The sequence below is a fragment of the Diceros bicornis genome, chromosome 25 (assembly GCF_020826845.1).
Source record: "Diceros bicornis minor isolate mBicDic1 chromosome 25, mDicBic1.mat.cur, whole genome shotgun sequence".
In the NCBI taxonomy this organism is placed as follows: Eukaryota; Metazoa; Chordata; class Mammalia; order Perissodactyla; family Rhinocerotidae; genus Diceros; species Diceros bicornis.
The window spans coordinates 37292534-37303760 of NC_080764.1; positions in this window are offsets into that span (position 1 = coordinate 37292534).

Sequence of the window (11227 nt, forward strand, 5' to 3'; positions counted from 1 at the left end):
TAAATACAACAGAGTAATGATTATATCTTGGAGGAAGAAAGGACACGAAGGGCATTCAGGAACTGTGCTTGTTCCGTTTCTTAAGCTGATGTGGAGTGTATGTGAGTTTGTTTTGTGTTTTACTTTAAACTATATATACAGGTTGCATGCACTCTTTTGTATGAAAGATATATTTCATAATAAAAATTTTTATAATGAAATTAGTGCTATTGGAACAACATCTTTTTAATTAATAATGGAAGAATTATTGGTTTTGAATATTTATTTTATGTGCAAGATCTTAAAGAATGCCACAAAATTGGAAGAGATTTTCAGCTAATTTGGGGTGGGATGTAATTCTAGTTGTATAGTCGTATCATCTACAGATAATAATCTTGTTTCCTCCTTTTTGCTGCACTTCTTTTTGTTGTTGTTGTTTTATGTCAAATTGTTTTGTCTAGGAGTTCCAGAAAAATTAAAAACAAAAGACATTTTTTGAAATAAAAAATAAAGTATTTTCTTTTATTCTACGTGTAAATGATATTTCACAACTAAGTGTAATGTAGGTTATTCCTCTAGGAAAATGTTATTTGTTATAGGATGGTGTTATGGGCTGAATTGTGTCTGTCCAAAATTCATGTGTTGAAGTTCTTACTCCAGTACCTGAGAATGTGCCTGCATTTGGAGATAGAGCCTTTAAAGAGATGATTAAGGTAAAATGAGGTCTTACGGGTGGGCCCTAATCCACTATTACTGGTGTCCTTATAAGAAGAGGAGATTAGGACACAGACATGCAGGCACAGAGGAAAGGCCATGTGAGGACACAGTGAGAAGGCAACCATCTGCAAGGCACGGAGAGATGCCTCAGAAGCCAAACTGCCAACACATTGATCTTGGATTTCCAGCCTCCAGAACTGTGAGAAAATACTTCTCTGTTGCCCAAGTCACCCAGTCTGTGGTATTTTGTTATGGCAGCTAAACAAACTAATACAGATGGTATATCCTTTTGTCATAAAAATCGAGGCTTGAAACTTGGTTCTAGAACAAACTGGCTATGTGACCTTGGCCATGTTGCTTGAGTTCTCCAATACCTAAGTTTTACAGGATCAATAATAATACCTACTAAAAAGGAGTAATGAGAAAATATGCCTGAAGTACTCATAGGAAATTTAGCTGTTGAATAAAAGTTGTTATAAAAGTTGTTGAATTTTTTGAATGCTATTTCGAAATGTCTCAAAATGCTTAAAAATATCTCTACGATGAAGTCCAGTAATTTTACCGAACAGAAAAAAAAAGTGCGGACAAAGATACATACCACAAGACATTGATCACTCTGTGGTTTATATTAACATCGAGTAGAAATAACCTAGGTATTTAAAAATAGGATCATAGTAAGTAAATTATGATATAACTATAGATGGAGTATTTTATAGTTACTAAGAAGCACTGTGATAATATTTATTATAGATTAAGTGAAAACAATAAAACTTTATATTATAGTATGACCTTAACAAAATAAAATATATCTATGTAAAAGACTAAAAAGAAATTGAGTATGCCAAGATTTTAACAGTGGTTGCCTTTCCCTAAAAGTATAACGGGTGGGATTTTTTCCCTATTTTGGGGGTCTTCTCTATTCTCTAATATCTATACAATGAATACAAACTCCTGTAATATTAAAATATTAAAAAATAATTTCTGGGGCCAGCCTGGTGGCAGCAGTTAAGTTCACGCGCTCCGCTTTGGTGGCCCGGGGTTCACGGATTTGAATCCTGGGCAGCAACCTACTCACTGCTCATCAAGCCATGCTGAGGCGGCATCCCACATAGAGCAAGTAGAAGGATGTACAGCTATGACATACAACTATCTACAGGGGCTTTGGGGAGAAAAAAGGAAAAAAGGAGGAAGATTGACAACAGATGTTAGCTCCGGTCCAATCTTCCTCAAAAAAAAAAAAGAGTACCTCACTTTAAAAAAAAATAATAATTTCTATTACTTTACCATTTTTCTCATTTTATGTATGTAGATATAGATATGTATGTATGTAGATATAGATCTATTTATCTCTCTAATCTGTTTTGAAAGAAAATTCAACGTTACAAACAAAATTCCCAATAAAGGCAATGACATGGTCTCTATGTCCTTCCAACATTTGAAGATGTCAGCTTTCCAAAGATGAGCCATATATCTTCGATAATCTCTTTCAATCCCATAGGACTCAGCTCAGTGAAATATAATGAATGGTCGTTAATAAGTGATTGAATATATGAATACGAATATGACTGAATGTACGAGTAAACAAGTATTTGTAGTACAGACCGGATAGAGCACTATTGTAAAGGATTCTTATAGCTTGCCTGCCACAGGGAACTGTTAATACAAAGGGGCATGTTTAGAAAAGGGATAGATTTGCATGTATTCTCTAGTCTTTTGAGATTTTAAACAGGACTGTACTAATACAAATTAAAATATTTTCTAAGATTTTTGTAAGATTTATTAATTAGTTCAATGCAGAATATATGTGCACATGTACGAACTTTTTCAAATGTTAAGCTTTTATTATTTTTTTATTTTTTATTTTTTAATTTTTTTTGAGGAAGCTTGGCTCTGAGCTAACATCTGTTGCCAATCTTCCTCTTTTTCTTTTTTTCTCCCCTGAGCCTCAGTACATAGCTGTATATCCTAGTTGTAGGTCCTTCTAGTTCCTCTGTGTGGGATGCTACCTCAGCATGGCTTGATGAGCTGTGAGTAGGTCCACACCCAGGATCCAAACCAGTGAACCCTGGGCCACTGAAGCAGAGCACAAAACTTAACTGCTCTGCCACCAGGCTGGCCCCTCAAATGTTTGGCTTTAAAATGACTGTTTAAGACAGAAAAGTACCACTTAACTTTTCTATGTCAGCAACACATTATGCAGTGATAGCAAAGTAAATAGAAGAGAAAAATAAAATATGAAATGAACTGTCATTTTTAAGAAACTGGCACCATTCAGGGTGTGAATTTCATATTAAACTGGTAATAGTGACCAACATGTGATGCATTCCTTTAGTTGATGAGAATGTCATTCTAAAGAGATTGGGGGGGAAATGGATTAAATTCCTCCATAGATTAGTCAGATTTTCTTTGTTCCATGGCCACAGATTTACTGAGCTCATACACTAACAAACATAAGCCATTAGTCACAAGAGGAACTGGGTAAAAATATGTGATAGATATGCTCAGCATCTTTCCCACTACTGGAAAACAATTTAGATTATTAAGCAACCAATGTCTCAAGGAGTATGATAGATTTTAAGGGAAATTCAAAAGAAATCTACAAATTATTTCCTCTTGTTTCTGATTCATGTCTTCTTGCATTGGGTAGAAGGCTTAGATCAATGTCTAAAAAATAATGTTACTATTCAATTGGCAAAGTACCAAAATGTTGATCCACAATTTCTTGATGATATGGAGAAAAAAGAATCCTTGTATATTGCTAGTCTATGTGTCAAGTGGTGGAATTAAACCTCTGTGGCACTGTGTTCAATTTAAAATGCACACAGCTTTCGACATAGCAATTTTACCTCAGACATTTTGTGTACAGATATATGTGCATGTGTGAAATTATACACACATGAAAACACACATAAATAATCAGGACAGCAGTACTATGGTCTGAATATGTCCCCCTGAAATTCATGTTTTGAAACCTAACACCCACAGTGATGGAATCAGAGGGGGCCTTTGGGAGGTGATTAGGTCAGGAGGATGGAGCCCTTGCTAATGGGATTAGTGCCCTTATAAAAGAAGCTGAAGAGAGCTCCCTTGCCCCTTCTGCCATGTGAAGATACAAGGAGAATTCTGCAACCCAGAAGGGGGCCCTCATCCAACCATGCTGGCACCCTGATTTTGGACTTCCAGCCTCCAAAACTGTGAGAAATAAATTTTGTTGTTTATAAGCTACTCAGTCTGCAGTATTTTGTTATAGAAGCTGAGTGGACTAAGACAAGCAGTTTTATAATAAAATATGAAAAACCATTGAAATGTCTCTTAATATGGGATTAGTTAATACAATATGGCATCTCCATTCAATGGGACACTATGCGGTCATAAAAAGGATGAGGGAACTTCTATATATTATTATAGATGTAAGATATACTAAAAAAATGATGCAAGCAAAATCTCCTATTTGTATAAATAAAAAGAATATGCATGCTTGCCTGAATTCTGTAGAATAACTCTAAAGACATGCAAGAAACTGATGATAACAAGGATCTCTGGAGAGAGGAACAGAGCAGCTGGGGAGAGAGGTGAGACAGCAACTTGTTTTTCACTGTCTATTCTTTTATACTTTTGACTTCATATCATGTGCATATATTACCTATCCAAAAACTAAATAAAATTTAACCGTAAATAACTAAAGATGTTAGTGATTATCCTATTTTTATAATATGAAATAGAATTCAGATCTGTTTTGATAAGTTACATGGCATAGAGTGTAAGCACTGTAGGACTTAATCATTTGGAGAAATATTTTACTTCGGGTCAACAAAATTTTATTAGGCACCTATTATGTGATAGACTCTGTTATATACTAAGAATGCTGGAGATGTAGTAGGACTTCATAGGAGAATTATGAATATTCCAGAAAGAGAGAATAGCACAAAAAAAGAGACTTCTCTGTATTAATAGAGTCTAAGAAGCCTACTGTATTATCTACTATGGAAAATATGCTCTATTTTACTACACGATTCAAACTATCCATAGCCATATTTCTTAAATAATTTCATATGTGTCACCCACAAGTTTTTATTAATTCCAAATGACTATATAAATGAAAAAGTATTCCTTTATTATTTTTATATCCCCTTCCTTCTCTTTACCAATTATTTATAAGATTTATTGTAAATCTTTACCAAGATTTATCATCATGATGTGATGTTAGATCTTATGTAAAAATAAATGAGATCACAATGTAATAGGAAAGACTAAAAGTAAGTAAATTATTTCACACCAAAATTCATGGCAATTTATTAGCATATTAGTACTGAGGCTTTTATGAGTGAGAAATTAATCAGGAGGAATAACATTATTGTTGTTTATTTTTTAAGAGTATAAGAGTAAAAGTTGAATAATGTGAAACTTGTTAGACAGTCATTAAGTACATTACTAATTAAAACTGTTCCACAACTTGTTATATGAATTGAACCAGAATAGAATTGGACTTGGTCCAATTAAGAATTTCTCTTTTTATGCTTCTTCATATATGCATGGTTTTAAAGAACAAAGAATGTGATATACTACAAATTACAAATTATTATTTTAATCATGCCAATCTTTGCATAATTGTTAACTGTCTTAGACATATCATTGATAAGAAATGTCAAGGAATGCCTTTTGTTTCCATTTCCTCAATATTTTCAGGTTGCAAAATAGAAAAAGTCACAATAATTGTGATGATTTCTTTGAAGTAATATTTAATGAGTTATGCAATAAGGACTATGCTAGATGTTAAGTGAATAAAAATAAAAAATTTCTTGCCCTGATGGAGGTGTCATTCTAGTGGGCAAGTCAAACAATATATAAGGGAATAAAAATATAATCAAATTAAAATTTGTGGTAAGTATTGTAAAGGAAAAAGAGCAGGTGGTAGTGAAATAGAAAAAAGTGACGATATGCAATCTGTTTAGATGGTAAGAGAAGTCATCTCTGAGAAGAGGATCTTTGAATTGAAACCTGAGGAATAAAAACTTGCCCCAGTGAGGCTGAAGCTTTATGGCCAAGACATAAAGTACCATGACAAGCTGGCGATGTAGGGAGGGGCAGATCATGCCAGTACTTGGATTTCATCTGAGAGACAATAGGATGTCAATGAAGGCTCCAAGAATGGCGGTGCCGTGATAGAGTTTATATTTTTAATACATTGCTTTCAGCTGCTTTTTGGGAACAGGTTGGAATGGGACAAAAATTGAAGGTAGGGAGAGCAGTAAGGAGGTTCCTCCAGGCGTCCAGGCAAGGTATGATGGTGGCTTGCGTTAGAGTGATAGCCATGGGAATCGAAAGTTCTGAATGTAATATGATCAGAGTTTGCTGATGGATTAGATGTAGAGATAATGAAGAAGAGGCAGAAATCAGGCAAGACTCCCCTTACTTAAGCAAGTGGGTAAACGGTGGTGTTAATTACAAAAATTAAGAGGAACAAGCTTTGAGAGCAGAGACTGGAATCAACTGCTCAATGTGAGACGTGAAGTTTGATGTGCTGTAAGACAGCCACATGAAGATTCTACATAGGAAGCTGGATACACTAAGAGGAGAAAGTTGAGATATAATTACAGGATCACTTATCATATTTATTCCAAATATCAGCTGACATGTCTGTCTTCCTTGCTACCTTGTGAACCATCTGAGGACTGGTATATTTCTTGTTCATCATTGTTCCCCAAATTTCTGATACTCATTATTGAATAAAAGTAAGCATGGATGAATGAATACTATAAACTTAAACCCCAAGCTTGAGCATACATATTTTTAATTGTACCACATAAGAATTAATAACCTTAACGAAGTTTAGCCTTTTTTCATGCTGCCAAACAGCTGTGCCAACTCTTAAAATTGAGATTAAGATCTGGAAAATACTTTAGGAATCACCTAATAAAATTCCTCTTTTCACAGGTCAGGAAACTGGGTCGCAGACAAGGAGTTACTCAAGGTTATAGCCGTTACTATCAGAACCAGAACCCAAGTTTTCTTACTGCACAACTGGTGATCATTCTACTACACTACATCCTTTTGATCAAAATCCAGTAAAAATGCTTCAACTAGTTTGCATGGCATAGATACAACTAAAAGTTTCACAGAAGATCACAAACACTGTTTAAATTATAAACTTGCTTATGAAATAAATTCCCCTCAAAAATAAAAAACGTGGAATACTAACACACCACTTTTTAATTTACTCGCTCAAAGGAGTTCATAAATTAAAGAGAAAAACACCCACATACACACTAAATGACTAAATGCTTTTTGGTTTCCAAGGAATTCTCTCACCAGGCCTTAGAGTAGAGACATTTATGATGAAAGATGAAGTCACTGTTAAAAAGAAAACATTGGTTCCTTTGAATATATGGAAAAGAAAATGTGTGTCAATATGCTGCTGAGTCAATCAGACCACAGTAACCATACTAGAATACTCCTCGGTGTTCCCAGGCTTCTGAATACCTATTACATTTTCCCATATTAAGACTATGTCTAAATGACAACAATAAAAATTTGTACAATGTAAACATTGCCACACTCAAGAGGCACACAACAGGTCCCTTACTTCCAGCAAAGGAGTGATGAAACCCGTGTCACAGACTACACAAATTGTCCATGAAAAATGGAACTCTTTAGTCTCACATTGTCATTTATAGATAGCTTTAAAATACCCAATTCTTCCTTCAGGGCCTAAAAACACAACAAATTTGGAAGTCCATGAATGCTTAGAACACACTTAGAAATAGCTAAGCCTTAGAATATTGTCATCATATAGGGTTCTTTCAACAATGCTGGACTCAGTTTCAGAAAACAACATAGGCTCCCTGAAGCTGACCTATGCTTTATATCGACTGTAAATTCAGACATGTGTGGTACATGTGGAAGGGTAGTCCATCCATAGGAGGAAATGAGGAGACTCTCATGAAAGAATTAATCCAAAGGGAATAGAGTATAGATACACAAGTGTGGCCCCAGAAGGTTAGCAACACCATAAATTCAGAATCTCCAACTTCGACTTGGACCTAAGTAGTGACAGAAATCCTATGTTGTTTCACTCTCCAGAATTCATTCCAATCCTCCACAACAACTGTCGCAAACTCTGCTTTCCTAAAACCTCTAAATCCCTCCCCTCTCCCATTCTCTCCACAGATGGTTTCACCTCCCACCTCAAAGAGATAATAGAAGCAATCAGATATGAAAACCCTCAACTTCCCATTACCAAAATCAGGAAACCTATTGAGTTCCAGAGCCATCCTTTTACCCTTTATTACTGTTTCAGGAGAAATAACCTCCTTCTTCCTATTCATTTATCAATTAATTCAACAATAAATCATTGTTGAATGATTTGGATTTCACCTTTCAAAGTTTTTGGAGAAACTCACCCACTGGTTATCTTCTTTATCCTGTATCTTCAGCCTCTCACTCTTTACTGAATCCCTCCCAGCAACATTTAAATAAGTTCAAATTTACCTCCTCTTAAAGGAACAAGTATACAAAAAAATAAAACACTTATTCCCTTCACCCTAGCTCCCTCATCCCCCAGCTCCTATCTATTTTTGTCCCTTCTGGCCCAAGCTACTCAAACAAGATGTCTGCACATCTTGTTTATCTCCATTTTCACTCTTCAATTTACTTCTCAACCCACCCCAAATGGCTTTCAGGCCAACCATTCTCTGAAAGCGTTCACTTTTATATTATGAACGACTTGTACATAACAAAATCCAAGAGATACTTTCCATTCCTCTCCTGCTTCAAGTATCATCAGCATTCAAAACTGACAGCCACTCCCTTTTCCTGGAAATAATTTGCTCCCTTGGATTCCCTAACTCCATATCCCTCACACACACCATTTTTTGCCTATTTTGATGGCCTCTCCTTCTCAGCCTCTGTTGACAGCACTGCACGGTAGTATCCCTCAGCCCTGAGTCCTAGGCCATCTTTTCTTTTCATCCTGTATACTACCTATCAATATCACCTAATCTTACAAATTTAATTACCTTCCACAGTATATGCTGATGACTTTCAAAATTTATCTCCGTTTCAGAATTCTCTATTGACCATTAGACACATTTCCCATACATACCTGACTTCTTTAGTTAGAGAAAGCAACCCAAATTAGTTTTTCAAAATCTGGATTTATTACCTCCACCCATTCCCAAAGCTGTCACACAATCCTTGTTCCCCACATCAGTAAACAGAAGCACAAGTGACCAAGTTACTCAAGCCAGACACTTGAAAGTCACTTGACTCCTTTCCACCCCTCATACTGTCATAGCCAAAGACCATATCCTAAAAATTCTTTCTAAATAGCTCTAGAATCTGTCTACTTTTTTCCCTAATCAAAGTTAGAATCATTGTTCAACTACTCTACTGTAATAGCGTCCTAACTGGTCTACCCTTGTGATTGCATTCTCAATACTATAGCCAGACTGAGCTTTTGAAACACAATTTCTACTGTATAACTCTCTGCTTAGAAGCCTTCAATGTTTTTACATTTTTACTACATATATTTGCTTTCACAAATAATAGATACTGTTTTACTCATCTTTTTAAATTTTTCATACATTAAATATATACTACATATTCCTTTAGATCTAGCCTTTTTAACTACACATCTTATTTTTAATGTTATCCTCATCAATCCACAAGCTCCAACGCATTTTTTCAGCTGAGTAATGGGGTTCCATTGTATGACTAAACCAGGGTTTCTTTATTCATCCCTCTGCTGCGGGCTATTATGTTAGTCCCATTTTTTCGCTGCAATGAGCAATGCTGTGATTAAGTTTCTTGAAAATGTCTCTTGTGCATGTGTGAGAGTTTCTTTAAAATAGATACTTAGAAGACAAATTGCTAGGTCATAGGGATTGCACATTTTGAGCTTCACTAGATACTGCCTCATCGCACAGGAATTATAGACTCCAACTTTAGGATAGTGGTTATCTGGAAAGAAAGGGAGGGAGGGAGGAAGAAGGTATGTAGGTCTGGGATTTTCACTGAAACAAAACATTTTATTTCTTCAAAAGATGTGAATAAATGCAGAATACTAGGCTCAGTGATGACTACAGAGATGTCTAATGTATTATTTTTTACACTATTTTGTACTTCTATAGTATTTCATACTTTAAAATATTTATAATAAGGCTCTCAATGGTTTCTCATCATCTTAGAATAAAGTCCAAACCTTTTACTGTGACTTACAATGCCCCCCTCAATCTGGTTTTCGTTGGTCTTTCCAGCCTCATCGAAGAAGGTTTACTGCTCTTGCCTGACCTCCTCAAACAGGGTTTGCCTTCTAGGAGTGTAGGGTTTTCACATACTTTCCCTTTGCTTGAGGCATCACTGCTTTTTCCCCAATTTCTCCCACAGCCATTTACTTATTTAATTCCTTCCCTTCTCTCAGATCTCAGCCTAGATGTTACTTCCTCAGGAGTCCTCCTTGACCTTCTGAGATTAATTTTCCCTCATTATGTCTTCCCATAGCACTCTTTACTTCCCATTTTGCAGCAACTCTTACTTTTGTAATTATTTCTTCAACCTCTGTCTTTAAACAATTTATTGATTAATTTACTTATTTGTATCTATCACCCCCATTAGACTCTAAGCCCCCTTAGGGTAGAAATTGTATCTGTCTTGTTCAAAACTATTTCCAACACCCACCACAATGCCTAGCACATAGGTGTTCAATAGTCAGTGGAGAATGAAAGTGTCAGAGAAACATTTGTGAATAGTGCTAGGTAGGTTATGCTGGATCCTCGAGTCCAGCTCCCAACCTCCAATAGACCAATGGAGATCTAGGAGCAGAGGCATGAAATTTTCAAAAATAACAATAAAATTAGGGTCACATTGCCACAGATCCATAAAATACTGAGAGCACAACGCAGCAAGTCGTTGTGGTCAATGTAAATACATTTGGTTCAGGATGATGCTGTCAACTTTCCACATCTGGTGTCATAGTTGGTACCGGATGGAACAGGGACAGGACACAAAATCGTCTGAGCCACAAGCAGGACCAAACAGATCTGGAATCAAACACTAGACTTTTGAGGGACAGGAGACATCACTGGGACAATCAGAGAAGTGACCAGCCTGGTAGAATATCATATCTTAGTTAGGAGCTCCCCAATTACAAACTCTTATGAGAAAATGTCAATTTATCAGAGACTAGGTAGGGACAGAGTCAGAAATGAAGAACTGTTAGTCTTATTGCTGCCCTATCATGCAAACACTTGAGTATTTTGTCACTGGATCACAAAATGAAGACTAGATAAATAAAATATTTTCACAATTCTATGTGAGATGACAGAGCTGGAAATCATAGGTATATGTTATTAGTTTCACCTAAAATGCAGAAATGTATGGTGTGTTAGATCTTCAAATTAGGACAGATCTAAGGCAAAGAGAGGTCAAGCTTTGCAAACAATCCATGACTTTTCATAAATCATTTGTTTTCAACTTTGTCTATACCTTAGCAGTTGCTGCAAGTGTTCTACATCCTAGAAAAATACTATTTATG